Source organism: Eretmochelys imbricata, chromosome 10, assembly GCF_965152235.1.
Source record: "Eretmochelys imbricata isolate rEreImb1 chromosome 10, rEreImb1.hap1, whole genome shotgun sequence".
In the NCBI taxonomy this organism is placed as follows: domain Eukaryota; kingdom Metazoa; phylum Chordata; order Testudines; family Cheloniidae; genus Eretmochelys; species Eretmochelys imbricata.
In genome coordinates this window covers 22,853,246-22,876,687 of record NC_135581.1, presented here as the reverse complement: position 1 = coordinate 22,876,687, position 23,442 = coordinate 22,853,246, and the positions used below count along the sequence as shown (strand labels likewise).

The following is a 23,442-nucleotide window of genomic DNA, read 5'->3' as shown; positions in this document are numbered from 1 at the left end:
GAAAGAGAATTTTCTATCAGGATAGTGCTTGTTTTTTGTTAGAAGTAGCTTATTTTGATACTTGTAAAATCAATTGGCCTGCACTATTGTTTATAAACCTGATAGGTTTCTTCTTCCCTCTCCAGTCCATGGTGTGCACCACAGCACTTTAAGGCTAGATTGTGACTTTAGATAGATCCTCTGTGCTCCACTCTAGGAGCAGTGGCTAGGCAACATGATACACACCTCTGTCGAAATTCTTTCCCCAGTATTTCCTTGCTCAGAGAGGAGTGGAGTAGTTATTTGTTCCTGGTCCATTATCAGCGGCGAGTTACCACACACACACACACACACACACACGCTACTGTGACACTTTGCACCTCATTCACCATAGTGATATGATTATGCTAGGATTATGATGCATCTTGTACAACATATGTCATGTGAGGTGTCAATGGAAAAGTTTGGTTTGCTGAATATGATTATCCTATTTGTATGCATGTATCATTTTTGTATCTGGAGTTATGAATATTAACTATGTATCTGCATTTCAAATGTGCTCCTGGGTAACTCCCACAAGTTAATTTACATCCAGTCTAGCCAGCACATTGTGAATGGACTATTCAAGGTAATGGCCCATCAGCTAAAACAATGGTCCATGGGAACAGCTTATTCTCACCTAATGATCTTTACTGTGAATGTTCTAGCCAAAATATGGGTAATGGCCCCTCCCATGACTCACTGAAGCAGGCAAGGGCATGTGATACTGGATTCCAACTTGTGCCTGTATTTTTTCACAAACTGTGCTGGGGACTTTGCTTGGAACAATGAAGTTCCCTCCTCATGGAAGAAGCTATAAAAGGGAGAAGTGACTTCACCACTTGGCTTCACTCCCCTTACAACTCAACACCTGGAAACACCTTAGGAACAAAGACTGAACTGGGGAAGGGGCTCCCAGGAGGGAAAGACAGAATCCGAGCCTGTGTATGGAAAATTGGTGGACTGTTTGTACCATCATGGTAAGACACTGTTTATTTCAAATTATGTCTAGTGTATAGTACTCCTGCTGGAATTCTATGCCAAAAAATCCAAAATTCTGCACCAAAAGAGCCAAAATTCTAAAAAAAATCTGCATATTTTATTTGTCAAAATAATGCAATATAAATCACACCAGTTTCACTTATTTTGGTAATTTATTTAAACTACCATATAGAAAAAAATTCACAATAAATGTTCAGCATGTCCGAAACACATGAAAGTTAAGTTACAAATACTGGGTAACCAATACACTGCATTCCAGTAATAATCCTGGATTTTCATTTAAATTACATTACTTTTATTTTGGTGTTTGGTGTTCTGTAAAGTAGAATGTCGCTTTAAATTGCTCAGACTTTCACACATGAAAGTGATACAGTTTTGCTAGTCATTGTCCTGCATTTTTTTAAATGGATAAGTAAAAGAGATCCTGAGCTGTAATCTAACACCATTGTGCCTGTCTGGCACAGGGAAAAATGGGAGAAAGCACGTAGACCTTCCTAGCTGAGGACTCCGTTACTGTCATTTACAATAAGGCCCCTTTACACCACTCTGGCGAGGTAAAGGAGCCTTAAATTGACTAAGAATGGGAACAATTAACTAACAATGGGAACATTAGCAGCCTGCCTCCTTAGTTGTTACGTTTCTGCTCTGCCTCAGGGACAGAGCCTGCTTCACACAGCCCTATGCCTCCAAGCCCGGGATGCAACAACAGCAAGTGAGCGGGACATCGTGAGTCTCTCTCACTTGTTCCCACACAGGCAGGCGCCCAGCCTCACCCCCTTAACGTCTCTCCATGCACACACACCCAGCCTCCCTCCTCCCCCCAGCAATCTGCTCTCTGCTGCTGGCTGCTCCCAGAAGACATGCCCAAGGTGATGGGGAAAAGAGGTGTATTCCCCACAGATTTCTTTGCTCCCCCATTTTTCTGCAGGGAAGCCAAGAAATCTGTGGAAGGTATGAATTCTTCACCCCCGCAGGGGCACAGAATTTCCCCGGGAGTAGTATAGAACTTAAATTGCAACTTGGTTTATTTCTTAGGTAATCAACTTTGATCTGTACGCTATTACTTATAATCACTTAAAATCTTTCTGTAGTTAGTAAATTTGTTTTATATTTTTTTACTTAAAACAGTGTGCTGTTTGAAGTGCAAAGGGAAATCTGCTCAGGAACGGGGGCTGGTGCATTGTTCTCTCCACATTGAGGGAAGGGTGGACTGGAAAATAAATTTACCCTGGTCAGGCTTTTGACCAGGGCAAGATGATACAGGTCTGGGGTCCTAGGTGGGGAGCTGGGGTGGGGGGCTGGCTGAAGCCTCTTTATTGTTGGTTTATGAGTGATTGGCTAGTGAAAGCATTCATGTAACTGCAGCTGGGAGTGTCCCTGTTTGTGTATGGCTGTACCCGTGCAAGTCCTAGAGAGGACTGTAGCTTGTCATAGTCACACAGCTTGAGAGGGGGCCCAGAGGGCTACGTAGTACCCCAGTTCCAGGTTGCACCCCAGGGAAGTCTGTCACAGCTACCCCTCACTATGGTGGATCAGCTGTGCTAGACAGTGAGTAGAAAGGATTGAGTCAAGGCTCAGCCTGTTCCCCACCCAACCATTTCTAGGTGGCTGGAAAGTAAGCCAACACACAGCTTGCAGCATACTTACACCTACATGCCATGGGCCCGACATGTAAGTAGTCCAAGCAGAAATGCAAGTGGAGTCCCCTTCATCCCCCTTAGTTCTTCACATGAGCAATGTAGACCAAGTTCCAGTCCAGCCTTTAATTCCTGTAACAAGACGTATAATGTTTTCTGTCAGACTAATGACTAAAATTGATCAATGAGATTTAGGGAAATTTGTAGAGTTTCGACCACCCTCCAGTTCTAAGTTGTTTTCTCTGGACTGAGTTGCACACATAGATTTTGTTCTGTGCGAGCGATTTCATTTTTAAAATTGCTTGTAGTAATTATTTCATTGCTATTGTGGTTTCTAAAACTCCTCTATTCTAGATTTGTTTTCAGATTATTTGACTCTTTATTTAAGTCTTCCAGTTAAACCCTTCACACTGAAATCCCCTCTGTGCATATGTTTCCATTTCTCCCTGGTTTTTGGCTGGGTTTTTTTGGTCATGCCTCTTGCATACAGGCACATTTGAAGCTTCCCCTATGTGGTGGTCTAATTACTTGCTGGATCTTTCCTGGATTATTTCCTAATTTTTTCCTTAAATCTATTTCTTCCCCCTAGAGTTTATGGAATCATTCCACAATGAAGTTTTCCTGGCCTTGCTTGAAATACACTTCATTTTACCTGCTTTTTCTTCTCTCTCCAAAGGCCTCTCTACAGGCACTCCAATATGCTTGTCCTTTCCACAACCCGGATGCCTGTCATTAAACTCTTCCCACATCCTGGGCCAAATTTAAAACCTGGTATAAGCAAATGCAACTTAATTAAATGGAGCTTATATCAGATCTCTGTTTGCATCCCCTCCTCCCCCCCACACACTAGAGTAATTTAAACTCTGTTCAAATGTATCCTGTCCCATATGTTACAAATAAACGCTCAATTGTTTAAGAACTCCTTTCTACTGAACACTTCCCCCACACCAACTCAGCCATGTTTCCTGTCTTCTTGCTCACCACCTTCTCCTAACCTTAAATATTTTACCTGCAGTATTTGGGTGCAGTACCATCAAGGTCTTGCTCTTAAGCATCCCCCTTAATTCCTCAAAACTCATTTGTAGACCTACTCAATTTACACACAAAAGACACCCCACCATATTTTATTGTCAAAAGTGAGAAACTAACAGCCTGTAATCCATTACTCTCGCACAGCTCTGCCCGTGGAGTTGAGCTCTGCTCTGAAACACCCTTTTGTGCGATTGCCAATAAGAGTCTCCTGGGCCCAGGTTTTACTGCTAAGTATTCTCAACTGTACAGAAATTTTGAAGCGTGGACACTAACTGCTGAAAAACCTATTCATTGGTCCAAACTGCTTTTCCTTAGCAACAATGGAGAGCTCTTACAGCAACTTCTTTGCGGAAATTCATTAGGCAACACTGATTAGTGGATAGACGAGCACTGCTGTCAGGAGATCTAAATGTCATTTCCTCCTTGACACTGAATCACTGTGACCTTGGGTAAGTCAAATTTCTGGGCCTCCCTGTTCCAATCTATAAAAGAGGAATACCACCCACCCGCATTGGTAGTTATGAATCACTTTGAGCATCTCAGCTCTTTCAAGTGCAAGGCACACTTCAACCCTGCCTTTGCTAATATAACACAACACCGTATGCACATGTGCTGAATAAAATCCCCTACAATTTCCCAATGGAAAGGAGAGGGAAGAAAGAATGAACCACATAGAATCATAGAATCTTAGGACTGGAAGGGACCTCAGGAGGTCTTCTAAACCAGCCCCCTGCACTCAAGGCAGGACTAAGTATTAACTAGACTATCCCTGACAGGTATTTGTCTAACCTGCTCTTAAAAACCTCCAATGATGGAGATTCCACAAACTCCATAGGCAATTTATTCCAATGCTGCTAATGCTCAAAGCACTTCTGGATGATACTCAGACATCATGGTGATGAGGACTGTATAAGAACCTGAACTGAAGAGATGAAAGGCACTATATCAGTTTTAAGCCTGAACCACCACCAACATCACAGGAACAGTTCCCTGTAATGTTGCTGTTGTGATGTTCTATACTTGTACTCAGTGTTCCTCTGGGGCAGAGGCCTAATACCTTTAAGCTTTGTAGGACACCATGCTGCTTTAAAAATAAATATTCATTCCTCTTAATATGCTATTTCCTTTGGGGTCACCTCCTGGTATGGTATGTCCAATCCACACAAAATGCCAGACAGATTTGGTCTCCAGGAGCTCCAAGCTGCATGTACTAACATTTACAACATGTTGTGTCCATATCTCTGTAAAGTTGGTTGATTAATGGTAGTGCAGGCAGAGAGAAAAGACAAAAGAAATATAGGCTCTTTTTCATTCAATACATTTTACTTTCATGTAATATGCTCAAGGCCCTATTTACAAACTAACAGCTAATGCAGGTCCCCACTAAAGAACAGACTCTGTGGGATTTCTATCTGAGCTGCATTTAGAAAGATCTGTGCACTAACAATTTCTCTACGCTTACAAGCTTACAGCGATACAGCTGTGCTGCTGTAAGAGTGCTCATGTAGCTGCGTTATGCTGGTAGGAGAGAGCTCTCCCATTGACATAATAACACCAGGGCAACGAGCGGCGGTTGCTATGTCGGTGGGAGAATGTCTCCTGCCAACATAGCATTGTGCACATGAGCACTTATGCCAGCAAAACTTATGTCGCTTGGGGTGTGTGTTTTTTTTTCACACCCCTGAGTGACAAAAGTTTTGCCAACATAAGTGCTAGTGTAGACATGGCCTAAAATGAATCTAGAGTTACATTCCTCTCCTTTCTCAAGCTTTTATTCTGAACTATGGATTACATTTAGATCTACGGTCATGAAGGATGTTGGGTTTGTTTGTTTTTTAATACTTTGGGTCTGATTTTTCCTCACTTCTACAGACATGAATTCACTGGAGTTATTCCTGATTCACACGTGTAAGAGGAGAAGTCAGTCCCTTAGTCTTAAGTGAATTTACATGAGTTCCTTAGGACAAAGACTATGACAAAACTGTCTAGTAAAGACTGGTAAATTTCTCAGGCAGCCTATTGGTCTGGAAGACCCCAGAACTGACCCAGTCTCCAAATGGAAGTCTGTCTAATGCTGCAGGAACTTGTGTTCTGACTCTGAGGTTCCCATCCAAAAGGCAGAGAGAGGTGAATGATACTCTAATTTAAAACCTACTTTGGAATAAATGATGTTGAGAAAAGGCAGAGTGCTGTGGAATAAAATAGCAACAATTATATTCAAAACAGTACTCTGAAAGCTTTTGTCAAGTTGGGGAATATGAGCGTAATTGAGGATTGCACCCAAACCAACCATGGGACATATGTGCCAGTGTCTACAAAATGGATACTCCAGTTACACTCCACAGTTACACCCAAGCACTGGGCTTTGTCAATACCTATGCTCCCATATATTCGAGCGTGTGGACACTGGAAGGCTTTTAATTCTCGTTTTACTAATAAGGCTCCCTTTCCAAGCATCAGGGTGCATTCTGAACTCCATTATTCAGTGGAGGGAGAGCAACACACTAGTAGCACATTGCCTTTCCCTAATCATCCTTTCTAGATGCTGACATTATGCACATTCCCCTTAGTAGTGCCAATCCATCACTTGGTCAGTATTGTGCAATGCAGTGAACTCCTCAGAAACATATCACCTTAGTGATACCACCTGGTCTCCTGCAGGAAGAGCTCTATGTCTTTTAGCAGAGAAATATCTGCTACGCTGACCACTAAAAATATTCTGAAATATTCTGACCACTAAAAAAGAATGAACCTTTCCTGTTAAGAGGGCAATCTGAGAGGAGACTTCAGAAACTTCCTCACTAGGTTTTATCCTAACCTGTCTTGCAATTAACTTTTTATTTTTAAACAGGAAATGAATTTTTAGCAGCATAAGATGGGTGATTTAAAACAGTGAGTTTTAATGTTTTCCCAAGTGGTCAGAAATAGACATTTTTCAAGTCTGGTCTTTTAAGATAAAGAAACAGGGAAAACTGAGCCCTGTTGTAAGATAGCGTAACTTCAGTAAAGTCAGTAGAAGTGCTCTGTTTTACTGCAGGGCTGACTGTAACCCATTGTCCTCATCCTATACATTGTGGGAGATCTATGCAGAGAGCAGGAGCAGAATATCAGGGCTGACATCTGCCACAATGATGGGAAAAGTGCATTGCTCTTTTTTACAAAAGACTAGAACATTGTAAAAAATAGCCTGTAAGTAGTTTAGCTTTGTGGAGGTGAAGACAGATTAGACATTTTTCATAACTGACTTAAAATAGTCTAGCATCAGTATTTTAATGGATAAGCAACTGACAAGTTTGTGCCTATAAAAAGAATTACTAAAAAATAGACATCTGTCAGCAGGTTTGACAGTCTATCAATGTAAAGGGTATGAAGGATATAGCCAAGAAAATGTCTTCATAAACAGAACTCACCAATCTCATGTCATACAACAGTAAACAAGGGACCCTCTCAATTTGATTTTCTCAAATTGATTTTCTTCCTCCCTTACAAATCAAAACATCTGCCGACATTGTCTAGCTTTTGCTATATAACTTTGTTATTATATAAAGTTCTGCTGCCCTACTCACAGGGATGTACCCTGATATTATAGCTGACAGGCACTGAAACGTATAGTAATTCAAATTATTCTTCTTCCAGAAGAATAAGTATTTGGTGGCAGTGTTGCCCCACCTGGATTTCTGGGAATGGATTTTTTTTTTTTTTTTTTTGAAATATCCTGTGCCAAGGAGTGCACGGACCTCTAGGTCTGAGATTAGTTCAGACACTTTTTCCCTGACAACTCATTAAAACTGAAGCATACGCACATTTTCTTTACATCAGGCTTACAACTGTAAGTTTCTTGAACTGACAGTAACCACTGTCCATCCCAAATATCCAGGCGTAATGGGCTGGTTATGTCAACCACCAGCAATGAACCCTAGCTGAGAGGTGCCTGCAGGGATGAAGAGAAACTGTCCTAAGCATGCTCAGGTTTTTATTCTGCACATAGGAGGAGGGAGCTGCTAATCCCTTGTGCTGGAGCAGAGGGCTTCCAGGAAAACAGACTAACCAGCAGAGTGCTGGCTGTGTGCGCAGGAGAGCACATAGGTATGCAGTTACACTGCCATTGCAATTCCAGATTTGGGGACCACGTTGTAAAGATCAGTACAGTGATAACTGAAGGTAAAACAAAGGTTTTACTGCTGTGCTAATGCACAGAACAGAGAGTTCATTTAAATATAAAAAGAGAATTCACCACTTACAACGCTGACAGAGACAGAACTGCTCTGTTCTGAGATAATGGCCCAAATTCATGCCCACTGCAACTCCATTGACTGCAATTTCAAAAATCAAATGGAGTTGCACTAGGATGAATTGGGCCAATCCCAATAGATTCACTAACTCAGACGTTGAAGTTTGGAGAAACCGACTGCCAACTCCCAGGGAAAGGAAAAGGACATTGGATCATTGGACAGTATTTTAGGACTACATCAAAACTCAGGAGGGAACCTCTTAAGGAGAGCTCTACCAGATGGATAGCAGCCAAGACCCACAAGAGTAAACTTATTCCCTAGGTATTGAGGGACTAATGTACTCCTATCATATGTTTGCTCTGTATCTTTCTGCCCTTGCAGTCATATAAAATGAAAAGCTAAAAATAAGTAACAGTTACCCAGTAAGAATTAAGGAAGCTAGACGGAGTTTCCAAGATTACAGATTTGTACATGCCAATGGCAGAGAAGATAGAAAATACGGCCAAGGTTTTCTGAAGTGCCCTGTGACTTTGGATGCCCAACCTGAGATTAGTTTAAATGGTCTCATTTGCAGAAGGAGGCACTTTCTGAAAGTCTGCCCCTTTAAGGCAGCTCAGGTTTAGCACCCAAAAATCATTAGCCATTTTTGAAAAACCTGGAGCAACAGTGGTTACTTAAAGTTTATTAAAGATTAAAAACCCATACAGATTTGTCTTTAAGTTCTGTGCACTACTTAAAAGTCCAATTTTGCAGAGCAGTTTCTGAATTTTTGGTGCCTTTGTATTTCAGGAGCATTCATTTTTGAACTGATTAATGGTCAGTCTAATATTTAAATTATTTATGCTTCATTCTTCATAGAACTGTCAAATTGCCATTCCCTCCCACTCCAATTAATGACATTGCTGAATAGGCAAAGGCTCCATTGTGTTCCTCAGCACAATCAACATACATGCTTAACATTCAAATCCTAAGCACAAATGTTTACAGTAAATATAATTACTAACTGATCTTATGAAAGTTTCTCTTAACCCTATGATCCATGAGAAAACATACGCTCTACTAAACAGTAATTGGTTATCCCCAGATATGGATGGGAAAGGAAAGATGTTGCAGTTGGGGTTACACTAGCCTTTTATTCTGGGAGAAAGAATTTTAAATTTGGCTTAGACACAAATGTCTATACCAAATTTAATATTCTTTCTCCCAGAATAAAAGGCTAGTGTAACCGCCACTGGTTTCCTGGTCTCACCCATTTCCTAGTTATTTGTTCACATCACACAATATGTTATAGCTAAATTTGCCAATTTGGCCAGGACATGCCCAGGCCTGGACAGGAAGAATAATGCAGGTGCATATGCAAAGCCATCCGATAGTGTTTGCAATGTCCCCATCTGCTCTGTCTGGCGGTAGCAACAGCTATACATTATTTAACCTTCATGAACATTAAGACAAAGTCACGTTATTTTGTATGCTGTGCATGCAAAAAGATAGAAAAATGTTTTCAAAGAATACACTATAACCACAGCATTCTACTGGCAGAGTTAATAATCATGATACAAGGTGGCAGAATTTTATTGACTGACCCATCCAGTTCAGTTAGCAGGTGTTAAGATCCCGCATAAAGCTGGTGAAGTTTCACTGACTATGACATCTGAAACTTGGTTAATTACATCCTGGTAAATTATTACTACACCTTGCTGATAGACTAGTGGATAACTCCCTTTGAAAGTAATTGGGCTAGAGGAAAGTTTCTTTTAGTGGTGTCCATTAAAATTGTTCTCTTAGGTGATGGATTTGTTCTTACAACAGAATTTATCTTCCAAATCCAGTTCAACACTTTATCTATTGAACCCAACTGCCTAGGAGCTGGACCTCCTGCTGGCCTTCCAGGGCACAGCACCGTCTGCGGTGCCAGGAGAGGCAGGAAGCTTGCCTTAGCACCCGCGCTGCGCTACTGAACGGGAGCCGCCAGAGGTAAACCCATGCCCCAACCCTGTGCCCCAATCCCCTGCCCCAGCCCTGACCCCCCCCAAACCCAGAGTCCCCTCCTGCTCCCCAGACCCTTCATCCCCAGCCCCATTCCTGAACCTGCACCCCAATCCCAGAGACCTCACCTCTTCCCACACCCCAACCCCCTGCCTCAACACACAGCTCCCTCCCACATTCCAAATCCCTTGGCCCCACCCCCAGGCCTGGAGCCCCCTCCTGCACCCCAAATCCCTCGGCCCCACCCCCAAGCCTGGAGCCCCCTCCTGCACCCCAAATCCCTCAACCCCAGCCCCACCCCAGAGCCCTCACTCCCTTCCGCACCAGCCCAGTGAGAGTGAGTGAGGGTGGGGGAGAGCAAGCCATCAAGAGAGGGGGAATGTAGTGAGCAGGGGCGGGGCCTCAGGGAAGGGGCGGGGCTAGGGTGTTCGGTTTTGTGCAATTAGAAAGTTGGCAACCCTAGCTCCTCTCCACCCCCGTCACTGGCAGGCAGTCGCAGGGTGGAGAGGAGGCCTCAGCCACTGCGGCTCCAAGCCTCTGGGCCAGTGACTGTCTGCTTCAGGCTCCCCGGGGGCAGGGGGCCACTGTGCAGAAGTGACGGGCAAGGGAAGTCAGCAGCTCCTCCCCACCCCAGCAAGGAAACGCCTCCTCTCTGCCACAGGCACCACCAGCGCCAGGCGGGCAGGGCTGGGTGGGGTCCTGGGGGATGGAGCCGTGGCCACTCTGTGCTCCTGAGCTTCAGCTGTCCTGTCCCTTTAGCACAGTGCTGGGAGTGGGAATCCCTGCTCTGTGCTGGCTCAGCAGGTCCAGTGAGTGTGGCTGGGGGGCAGGGTGTGGAGGAGTGGATCTTTGGGGGCTATGTGGGGGGGGGATGCTGGGCTGTGAAGGGGCGGGGGACACTGGTTAGTAGGGGAGGTTTGTTTTGGGGTGCTAGGCAGTATGGGGGTCTGTTGAGGGGGTGCAGGGTTGTGGGGGACATCTGTGTGTGTTAGGGTGCTGAGCAGTGGGGGGTCTGTGTGGGGCTCTCTGTAGTTGTGGTGGTGGGGCTGTGGGGAAGAGCACTGGGTAGTGGGGGAGATCTGTGTGTGTTGGGGCGCTAGCAGGGCATCTTCATGGGACACTGGGCAGGTGTGATGGTGTGCAGAGCGCTGTATTTGTGGGGAGGATCTGTGGGGGGTGCTGGGTATGGCAGGTCTGGGGAGCACTGGGCATAGGGAATCAGGGGGATGTTGGGTAGGGGGGCTGTGTGGTGTGTCACAGTTCCACCCCCAAGGGGAAGGGGCACACTGGCAGCACAGGGTCGGATAGGCCACTGTGTGTCTGGCGACTGCCAGTTTGTAAACAGTGCCCTTGCACTGGGCTGGGTGCGGCGGGGCCGCCCCGCCATACCATGCCCCATTGCCCCTGGCCTGCTCCTCACTCCGGGGACTGACCTCCCTGTGCCATGCTCCATTGCCCCCATGAGGGCCCACAAATATCTTTGGCACCAGGCCCACAAAAGGTTAATCTAGCCCTGAGCACTGTATTTGACCCTCTGCCTTCTCCAGGTGAACTACAAGGTGAGATTTGCTTCACCTGAGTTTAAAATGTTACACTGCAGTTGGTCATAGTACTGAAATCCTAAAAATCTTTCTGCCATCAGGTTAACCCAACTGGAGCTAACTAAAAAGGATACAACATGTAGTGAAGGATCGAGAAAGTATAAAGGGTCCCTGGTCTGCTTATCAGAAAAGTAGGGTTTTTTTATTAGAAAATATTTTTTTCCTGTAAGTGCTGTTACTTCCAGGTGTGCTTCATACCTGAGTAAAACAGCATTGGCTAGAGGCACTCATTTGTGAAACTTAACATGGAAATTTAATGTAGTTCAGCCTTTTCTAGTGTATAAGAAAGAAGAAAGGTAAAGCTCAGAAATCAAGTTCCCACAAAAAGCAATAATTTGTTATTAATGTCAGTAAAACTGCTTACACTGCACTCCAGAAAGAGATTTGGCAGTGCTTCTATGTCACGCAATGGACATTTCATTAAACAAAGGACATTTCATTACAGGAAAGACTATTTGTAAATGGCAAGAGTGGTGAGCTCCGCAACAGGACTGAAATTTCACAGACCTGGATCCAAAGAGACTCAGAGCCCATATCCACAGGGATAAGGTATGTCTCATAAGTGAAGCATATACAGGAGAAAAACCCTTCAAACTCTCAGAACTCAAAAGAACTAAGGAGAATTAACTTTGTCTTCTGTCACAGCTATGCCAGTTCCTAAGGTCCTTTTTAAATAGGGAATTCCTACAAGGTAAATAGATTTTCTATAAGGCACCAAGACTCGAAGCTGAAATTTAGTTCATGTTGGACAAAGGACACTAAGGCATCTGTAAGAAACTGCTGTGACATATAAACAGCTTTAGACTATGAGAAGTTATGTAGTGCTATTAGCACTCATATGATTAATAAATACCCATAATTACCTCAAGTCAAACATACTTATTGAGAGGTTATTTATAGAGATGTGCTGCTGTTAACAGAATGTACGCTGCATGTACGTTGCCTCCATCTCTAGACAATAGTAAATGTGTATCACATAACTTTAAGCCACATCATGAGGCATGAAGTAGCACACTGCAAACCAAGGTACTTCCTAAGCTTTATCACTCACTTTGAATGGCTGCATTTTATCTTCTTTAAAAGAAACAATGCACTAAATATATTCCACATAGTTGTGATCAGAGAGCTCTCTAGACATACATTTTATGTTCCTGGCACATGCATGTCATTAAGTTACAGCCCCAGTCATAGTTAAATAGACAACAGGTAGAACCTCTGTCTAATTTTGCAAAGCATTTAAACTTATAGAATCTTTCTAAAACAGTCTAGCAATTCATTGCTATTCGCAGAAATAGCAGGGATGAAAACTAGGCCACAGTGAAGTCTGGATTTCACCTGAAGTGTGTGATGCTGCAGGATTTACTCTGCAAAAAGATGTGTCTTACAATAGTGTGCACACAAACCCAGTCAATTAAGCTGGTTTATACGTATCCTCTACACTTCCAGAGAAACCACACCATTTTTTTTAATCTATAACGCACTTGAACTTGGATGTACAAGGTTCATTTTAGCTAGACTGCCCCCACAATTATTCAGTGCATAGTTATTATCTAACTCTTACAAAGGCATCTCTCTCTTTTGTGTATATGCCCTTGCAATCTATCAGAATGCAAGTGTCTTTCTGAAACAATGTTAGCTTTATGTTGCAAATTTTTTGCCTACAAGCAACCATGCTTTAAGAGAAAAATCAGAGAAGAAAGACTATGTATAACAAGGCGGCCAGGATTTTAATCCTACTTTAACTCATAAACTATAGAGATTATGTATCTAATCTCACTGTAATCTGTATGTTCTTGATTAGCTTTTCTACCTTCTGACCAAATATAACATCAATTTCTCCTGTTTTTCCCATATCAGGTAACTGTAAAATATTTATCATAATCCCTGGAAAAAATCACTGTGGCCATTTCTAATTTATTGATGTAACCCATATTTAAGAATTTTAGTGATGACAGAAGGAATGGATGCTAATTTCAGATACCCGTGGCAATAAATATCTACACCCTATCTCGTTTTAGAGTATCTAATTTTCTTATTCAATATCCTTAAAGGGAAAATGTATAGTTATTCAGTGAAATGTAACCAAGGACCCCCAAATGCCATTAACAGTGTCTGTGCACTTTTTATTCTCAGGTGTCGCACCAAGCTCTGTACGTGACATGGCTTAGTTGGCTGCTAACAAATATGAAAGATAAACATTAAGATTCTGCACTACCATCTCTTGTAAGGCCATGCACAGAAAGGTGAGATTATAACAGTATTGCCAAGCTAACCTTTGTCTTATCAAGAGTCTTATCGTCTCTCTGCTGGAAAAATCAAACCTTCAATTTCTGCTATTTAAATAAATCAGTTTTCTTTGGATCCTAATCAGACTGTCTTCAAACAGGATTGTCCCTTGATGCCCCTTGCTGGCATTGTTGAGTGTTTGAATAAGACAAAATCCATGCATTATGATCTTGTCATGCAATCAAGAGGGCTCTGGCAGCAAGCAACAAGTGTTTTGTCTCAGGTGTTATACTCAAACATCAGAACCATGCTCCATGACTTCACTAAAACCATCTGAAAAGTATAAGGTGGATTTAAAATCTGAAATGGAAATAACTAACAGCCTTACAGCATGCAAATCATTGGATTAAAAAAATATGGGAAAATTGATGAGTCACCCAGACATCAAGGAGGATTCTTACAAAATAAAAGCTAGCATTTGCTACTTAGGTTAGGTATTTTACTGAACCTATTTTACCACACACAAGATTATATAAAACGGCCTGGCTGGTCGTGGATAAACACTATAGGAAATAAAAACTAGCAGGCAGCTTTTTCAACAAGAGGCCAAATTCAGTGCTTAATTTGTGCCAGGGCTTGCTGGGGCTGAGCCCCCAGCATCTTGGCAGTTCATAGCCCTGGCACCCCGTGGGCTTGCTGAGTCAGTTATGAAAGTAAAAAAATTGATTGAGTCCTGGAACCTCTTTCATTATAAATTAAGCACTGGCCAAATTCTATTCTCGCCTAACATCAGGGAAAAAAATTTAAAGTAATTTGAGGGAAAAAATGGCCCATGGATCACCTTATCCCCTATCAATCCTGGATTGGTCCGGCCTGGTTTGGTCCCTTCATGGTGCTGAAATGTGAACAAGCTGACAATGTTATTTATATTCTGTAGGAACTTCAGAGCCCCAGTCAGATCAAGGCCCAGTTGTGCTAAGCACTGTACAACAACAAAAAGACAGTCCACCTCCCCAAGACCTTACACTCTAAAATACACAAGAGGCAATAGGGGAATACAATCAATGGGAGGAGCACAAGTAAACAATGAGATAATATTGGTTAGCATGGCAGGTAGTGGTCTCAGCACCTCAGCTGCCTATCAGTTATCAAAAGAGCTCTGTGTAACTTGAAAACTTGTCTCTTTAACCAACAGAAGTTGGTCCAATAAAAGATACTACCTCACCTACCTTGTCAAGGTTTTTTGTAGGCATCACAACTAAGAGTTTTAAAGACGAATTTGAAGGAGAATAATGAGGTGAGCTCTTCCCACATGTGAAGAGTAGTATTGGAGAAAGCACAGTGGTGCTTGTTTGAAAGTATAACAAAAGATCAGAGAAGGGTGGTAGCATTGGCAGGTCAGATGTAGGAGTCGACACAGTGATAGCATGAGAGATGTCAGGTAGGATTAGACTGAAAAGGGCCTTGAAAGTGAAGAAAAAGAGTTTGTGTTTGATGCAATGCAGAAGGGGGAGCCAGTGGAGGGACACAATGAGAGAGGTGACATGGACAATGCAACAAGATGATAGCGAAGAAATTCCCTGGACTCCATGTTGTATTCCCAACCTCCATTTTGTGTCTCTGGCTTCCCTTCTCAATAAACAAGAGTCACTTCACCAACTGTAAGCTGCAAGTCACTTATCATTGGACAATGTAGGTCACATGACCAGAGCTGAGCGATTCCTGGATTAAGCATGCCCAGTAGAATAGAAAGTAAAATGAAGAATGGTCACAAAGTAAATTAAATCTGGATCTTGGGCAGTAAGGTTGGATGAGGTAATCATGGCTCTGAAGTAAACAAACACCAGTGAGCATAAGTAAAATAAGATAATGCTCAACAATGAGCACATGCAGTACAAAATTAGGTGAAAGGGTGTTGGCAGAAAGCCAAGTAGGGAACAGTTAAACAGCTCTATCCTGGGCTGATTTGGAGCTGCTTTTTCTGGTAGCAGCAGACAAAAACCTAACAGCTAGAACAGTATAAAAGGCAGACAGTCAGCAGGAAGTTAGACAATTAGGAGAAAGAACAGCTGCTGGAAAGAAGTTAGAAGAGCAGCTGCTGAAGAAGAGAGAACAGACACAAAGCTGCAACAGTAGCAAAGTGGGAGAAACCATGAGTCCAAGCGGCAACAGTAATAATTAAGAAGGGAGCTGACCGAGAGTGAGCTGCAACAGTAGCAGCAGCAACCAGCAACAACAGTAAACAACACAGCGCTATCATAGTGTAAGCTTGCTAATTTTAACTCTAGTTTAGCATAAGTATAGTGTAGTATTAGTACGTGAATGTGCGTGTGTGTGTGTTAATTGTATTTTACCTGTGTAAAACTTAAAGTATAATTTAAAAACTGCTGTCAGTGATCTATTGCACACTGGCCATCTACAATAGAGCACATCACTTAGAATCATTTAACTTGTATGCTGTTGTAACTTGTAATAAGGGATTTGTGTCTGATTTCTATTTTTAGATTACAATGTAGTAGGGATTATTAGTTACATCAATAAAAAGATACTTTGTTTTGGAAAGCATATTGCCTGTGTCAATCACTTTATTGGAAGGTTATATCTGTGTCCTTCAAGTGTTTCCTTATGTGACACATAGCTAGAAAGGGTTAAACATCCAGCAAAATGAATAACCCACAGAAGACATGTGGGGAGATAATGTTTGTGTTTTTGTGTACTTACATATGTATGAGTAGGGTGGACAATGTAGTCAACGGTCCCTGTCTATGCTGTATTCTGATGATTCAGAGGTCAAAAGAACATTCTATCATGTAAATGAATTGTAAACATGGGATATCTCAGTATTCACCTCTCTTTGAAATGTACTGTGAATGGTGGAGGAACAAACAACCCAATTACTACCCAGAGTCCTTGATGCGCAGTGCTGGGGTGGCTAGACAACACCAATGCTCATAAAATCGTGATCTCACTAGCACCATTTTCAGCACCAGCGAGATTAAAGCCAACGTGGGTCTGCCTATCAGCATTGTGATAACACCTTCATCTGCGGTGTAGACTTACCCACAGACACAGTATGAGTGAGGATCTAGAGAAAAGTCAAAAATTGACAGGGATGTCCAGATTATAGGCCTAACTGACAGGGAGGATGGTGATATTGCCCATGTTGATCTTAAACTGATGGCTGGGTATTCAGAAATCTGTCAGAAAGACAGGCCAAGATTTTAATTTGTACAGACAGGTCCAGAGTAGGCAGGTAGATCTGAAAGTAATCAGCACAGAGAAATAATTGAATTTGTGTTTACATAAGAGATGGCTGTAAAAGATTTATCACAAATAGATTGATCACTGGATCATCAGAATGCCCGTCATACCCCTTCCCCCCAACCATATACTCTGCGCCAGATGGAAAGTGTCAAAGAAGCACTACACCACTCACTCAGAAAGCCCCCTGCATGGGAGAGGTCCTCCACAGGTTAGCTAACCCACATTAAAGACAGCTTTGTACCAGTGGAGTGACAAGAAACTGCCCCAATGCAGGGGGAAGGATCTGACCCCCTAATCCATAAGTATCCCTGTTTATAGCTTAATGAAGCCTAATGGGACTTTTTCCCTCTCTTCTCTCCATTGTTTTATTTGTATGCAGTTTCAACCTTTCTCTTAGTTCTTTTTTCACATCTCTCTTGAGGGCCAAAATACCTACTTGTGTTCTGATATGGGTTGTATAACTTGAGCAACTTTTTTTCTTTCCTCTAGTAATAGGAAGAAAACACAAGTCTTGCAATTGCTTGGATTTTTTATTTCCATAATATGTCATTAAAAGAAAATTCAGATTTCCCTGAACTCTTTCTAGTCTCTTTAGGACATTTATGTGCCACAAGATTCATGTAGCTTCTTAACCCTATAGCTAACAGAACATGATAAAGACTTGCTAGTTCGTCTTGATACAGTATGATGGTAGCAAAGATGGATGGTTTGTAAAGATGGCATGGACTGTAATGAATGAGATTTGCAAATACATCAGTATTTTGAATTCTGTTTGTTTCACATACTGTATTCAACATCCACTCCTAAGAAGGTAAATCAGACTATTGAGGAAAACTATTAAGGTTCTTGTTTTTATACATTGTCAGTAAAAGGAGATTACACCAAGATTATGAGCTCCGCAAGGCAGGGATCATGCTTTCTGCTTGGAAAATGTGCTACTGAAATTAAAACCAACAAAAATAATATTTTCTCAAGTTGCTAAGAAAATTTCTTTGTTTTGTTCTACTACTCCCTGTTATAGTAAGTATTTTAATTCAGCATCTCCTCTGTTATACACCTTACTGTATGCTACATTCTCCCAAAGCAGCTGCCTGTCTCCAGAAGCTGCATGTTTAATTTTGTCAAATCTTTTTATAAGATGTCATGAGTATGCAGTACAGTGCGCAATTATGGCCTCATTAAGCTTCAAAAAGCTAGTAATTCATTTCAAACAACAGTTACTGCAATTGTTATCTTGACAGATGCTTCTTTGTTTTATTCTAGTCTAACCCTTTAATTGCTGACATAAAAAGATACCCAAGTTAATAATGCACCAATGACCTCAGTGGGGGAGGGAGAGAGAAAATGAGAATCAGTTTTCTTCCCTTTCATGGAACAGAGGTCAAAATTGGAATCTTGGCTAAACATTAGCTGAGTTGTGTATGTATTTTATTGGCAAATATTAGACTCTTTATATTGCCTCATGCCACTTCCCATCTTCCACCCCAATGTATAATAAACTAGAGCTGACTACAGTATATAAAAGTAGTAACCATGCACATTCATTATCAAGCACAGGCAAAGCAGCTTAGAACCTTTACCTCCAAAGCACAGGACACTTTTATTAAAGCTTCACAACAGGATGTCATCTGATTTTGAGATGCTGCTTAAGTGACCTATTTACCCATGTTAGTAGAACTGGGAATAGTGGCCACACCTATCTGCACAGAGATTGCTAGGACAGGTGGTTTTATTCATTTATTTATTGTTCCACCAAACCGTCAGTACTGGGCTGTGGACTCTTCCTTTACTACCTTTAACGCCAAAAGCCAGTCCAGATGTACACAGACAACTGCAGTTTCCTTTAATGTACATACTGTCTCAGCTGTGGCCTCAGGACTTTCTGTCTGAGAGGACAGGAAAGCCGCTTCCACAATCAAGAGCACTGTTAACGGATTCAGAGTGAATGCAAGTCACCTTTATGTCTGGCTCTCAAGACCTTCATCCTAGACACTTGCTTGCATGGTCCCATAGATTTGCAGCTGGCAGCTGCCTCATCAGGTCATAACTGGTCTCTGACATATCTGAGCACACACCTGTCAGAATCTTAAATAGACCCCGACATGGAGCACCTGTGTGCCAGATTCTCTGTGGCCAGTCCTGCTAAGGGGTAGGTCTGCCTCATTCTGCACAACCTAAAGTAGGTGTTGCCTCTACTTTCAATTTCAGATACGGTGAGTTGCACTAGTCCACTATGGAACTGATGAAAGACCAGATCACTATGGCCAGAAGGAAGAGGCATAATTTCCCAGCAAGCCAGAGGGAGAAGAATTTGTTTCTCACTACTGCTACTACCAAGATTATTGATGGATCTGGTAGAACCCTGAGGCTTTGCACCTCCTTAATGAACTGTGGACAGATACTAATTATTTGGTTCCAAAAGTATGAATCAAATTAGCCAGTGATTGAAGAGAAAGAAGGCACTGTACCATGATTAGGTCCTCAGTTGTCAAAGTATTTTTATATATTCTGTTGCAGAGGAAGTTCATTAATGATCACTTCTAACATCTATTCATACACGTCTGTACAAACTTTTCTGTTTTCAAGCCTCATTTTAATTCTTTATTAGGCATTCCGTTAAAAGAAGCTGCACTTGCTGTAAAGCCCCACTTCATTTTTGGCATATTCAGCAAGATTCAGGACGTGTCTGAATTAAAAGTGATGCTAATTCAACTAATCGAAGAATGACACAGCCAGAGAAATTAATACAGCCGAGTGCCAAGCATAAAAAAAACCCACCACAGACTAACTGAACAAGCAGTACAAAGTCTGTATTTTAGGGAGATGGACAATGGGGGGAAAGCTGATTTCAATAGGGATGTAATGATACTGAGGCAGTGAGATAAGAAAAGAGAGGCTGCCTTTGAAATAACAGGATAAAAGAAGGTGCCAAGAATCCAGATCACATTCTCCCATTAAGATCAAAGCCATGCAAGATCAGTGGCAAAGGAGATACAGAATTTGTAAACCCCCATTCGATTTTTCTGTTGTTGACACACATATATGCATGCACACACCCCTCCCTGTTTATCTTGCTCTTAGTTTGGTCAATGCAGATGAGGAGGAATGAGTCAGAGTCATTTGCTGAAATCAGCACCCTGTGTGTCATGCTGCAATTGAACAGACAACATAAAAGTTTGCTTGCAGCAAGAAACAGAACAGAATGAAGCTGCCAAATAAGGATTTAATTTTTCTTAAAGCAGAAGCCTTTCTTCAAGCAGCTAGAGAGCAATTATTCATTTTCAGAATAAAGGAGAACTCACACCTGAACGCTCACTGAAAGAAAAGTGTACCCAGGACACTGTCTAGAAGCTGTGATCAGTTTTAGATACTAGGCACCTGTTTTCTAGGAGAAGATTGATTTTATTTATTCATAGGGACATGAGATGTCCTGAAAGTATTAGACACAGCACAAAACTGCAACTACACTTTCAACAGATTAAGCTCCTTTGTGGGCCAGATCATCTCAACCACTTATAGGAGATATTTAATCAGTAGTGCACCCTAAAGTGCTTTCTATAATCATTGTGGGAGATGGAGATGGTTAAACTTATGTTTTGAAGATCTGACTTTCAAACAGAGCCACATTCATCTGTGGTGCAATCCCACGGACTCAATGGAATTACACCAGAAATGCATTGAGACCACTGTTTTAATTCATTTTCCTATAATACTCACCTGAACAAAACTAAAGGAGAGCAAAAGAATCAACCTAGTTCTAACTGGTTCTCTGTCATATATAGAGTAGATCTGTGTGTAACAATGCATCTGTTACAAATAATAGACTTCTTTGCTGTTAATATCTGACAGATTTAATGTGAACAAGTAAAATCCAGCAAGCCAAACCTAGAGACAAGTTAGAACAGATTATGGGAGTGTGTCCAATTGCTCGTATACACATAATGCAGGGAACACCTATGTGCACAAACATGAAGCAAGACTTAAAATTTTTGCATTGTGTTTCAGTCATGGGCTAGTAGTGAACACAACACTGACAGTAAGATTTTAATGGCCTTTGGATTTCTTATTAGGAATAGTGAGCTGGATAGGCAAGCTAAAGGAAAGGTAACTTTTTGTCCAAAAAAACAAAATTGTACTTGTTAATCATCCGGCAGATCCCTCTATTAAGAAAGAATGCTAGCTGCCCCGGGTTTAGTAGTGATGAGTCATTATTAATGGATGTCATTATTTCTAGAGGAACAGAGAGGCATTATTTTTTCTTGCAGGAGTAGGGCTGCAGAGAGGTTTTCAGGAGGGCCTTGACTAAGTTTGAAACTGAGGCCCTCCACCTTCAAAAATAAAATAACCGTGGAGACAAGACAGTTTAAAAGGGGAGAGTATGGTGAGGGTGGAGTCAGAGAGGACTCAGGCCTGTGGAGGCACTGCCCTTCTTCCAAGGATGAGGGGGCTGGGAAACTGATGGGGGGTCAGAGACGACCTAGGGCTGTGGGGTCATTGCCCTTCCCGCAGGAATCAGGGGCTTAGGGCAAACTGCCACTTTGCCTTGCCCTACCCTGGGCGAACCTGCTCATCAGTGAGAAAAGAATGAAATAAATCTTTAACAAGGTGCATAATAGATGAGAGAAGCAACAGCATAAACTAACCCTGGATGCTTCACTGCCGAATGAAAGTGACTGGAATATTAGACAAGGATCAATTCATGCAAAATACTACTGAGCTACTGATAATTAAGTGAATTAACTCTAAGGTCTTTATAAGACTTCTAATACCACAAACTACAAATGAATCTGTACAAAAGTTTTGGGTAGTTTGTTTGTTGGTTTGGTTTTTTTTAGTGAAAAATCTGTGGAAGCTTTACTTTTCAGACCATATCAGAGTGGTTCCAATAACATTTTGAATATTTCATACATTTCTATCCAAAAAAGATTCCTTAACCTAAAAAACATCAAGTCCTTCTGTATGAACCAGGCAGAACCTGTGAAGGCAGCCACATTGCACTAGTAATTGCTTTTAAAAAAAAAATCACAAAGAGCACTATATTAAGAGCTTATTGCTGCTAACAGGATAAACAACAAATGGGCTTGTCCGATAGATAATTAGAATAGAATGCAACTCAGCCTCACTCAGGTTTGCTAGTCCCAGAGCAAATTCTGTCACAAAAAAAAATGAAAGTGAAATTCAGAAACAGAGCCCAGAATTGTCTTAAGAATGCTTTAAACCATTCACTTACAAGTAAGTGGAATTTCCAATATGATTTCCTTTATTTCCCTGTACAAGAAGCCTTCATGAACAGTATCTCCAATCTTTTGATAATGTAACCAGGTTCATTAAAAACAACGAGAAGACTGTCAAATCCCATTCTCTGGACTCAGATGCATATTCTCATCGACTTCGGTGTAACTATTCCTGTGAGCAAGTCAAAGCATCACTGGATCTTAGCTCACTCACAGTACAAAGGTATCTCCCTCATTCTGTCCTGGACTAGCAGTTGATCTTTTGTGACCAATGAGCGCTAACAATGGCAGCCTTCCCACTGGAAAGGGGATATTTCCAGTTTTCCAACAGAACATACCACTTGATTCTAGCCCTAGAAAACCCCAGTGTATCAGACATTACACCATTATGCATGGAAACCTACTATACTTCACAGGTTGCTAAACTTTAGTTATAATCTCTGCTCCTGTGAGGCCTCTACACAGGGCTGGATTAACCTTTTGTGGGCCCAGCACCAAACATATTTGTGGGCCCTCTTGGGTCAATGGAGCATGGCATGGGGAGGTCAGTCCCCAGAGTCAGGGGCCATCCAAGGGCAATGGGGCATGGCATGGTAGGGGTGGCCCCGCTCTGCCCAGCCCAGTGTGAGGGCACAATTTACAAACTAGTTGTTACCAGACATACAGTGGCCTGCCTGGCCCTGTGCTGCCAGCACGTCCCTTCCCCTCATGGGCAGGCCCATGCCATGCCACACAGGCCCCCCGGATCCACTATGCCAAGAGCCTCCCCCAACCTCCCTGCACAAATGCACAGCGCCCTGCACAAAACCACCCCTGCCCAGCACTCCTCTGCCCATCACCCCCCACAGAATCCCCACTCCCTAGTGCCTCAACACACATATCTTCCCTGCCCCCTCACAGCCCAGCACCCCCCCAGGTCCTGCAGAGACCTACTCCCCTGCACCCTGCCTCCCGGCCACATTCACCAGCCCTGCTGGGAGGTGACTGTGTCTGCCGGGCTGAGACGGCAGCACAGCCAGGGCTGGTCCCGGGATGGGGAATTGCTCCAGCCCCTCGGCAGTGGCGTGATCAGCCAGGCCAGGGCCTGCCCTGGCCGGGCTCCCTCAAAAGGCACTTGCCTGGAGGGGCCCAGCCAAGCCTCCCATACTGCTCCCCCTCATCTCTCCTCCCCAGCTGGCTGAGACTGGCCAGGCTTCTGCACCAATCCCAG

General features: G+C 42.5%; 1 long non-coding RNA gene across 1 annotated transcript in view; it reads right to left on the bottom strand.

Moving 5' to 3' along the window:
* LOC144271702 (uncharacterized) overlaps window positions 1–23,442 on the bottom strand; it is a 53,828-nt gene that overhangs the window by 25,218 nt on the left and 5,168 nt on the right. Inside the window, exon 2 of the long non-coding RNA XR_013347404.1 lies at window positions 2,668–2,789. This is a non-coding gene — a long non-coding RNA (uncharacterized LOC144271702). The remainder of the gene's footprint in view (window positions 1–2,667; window positions 2,790–23,442) is intronic.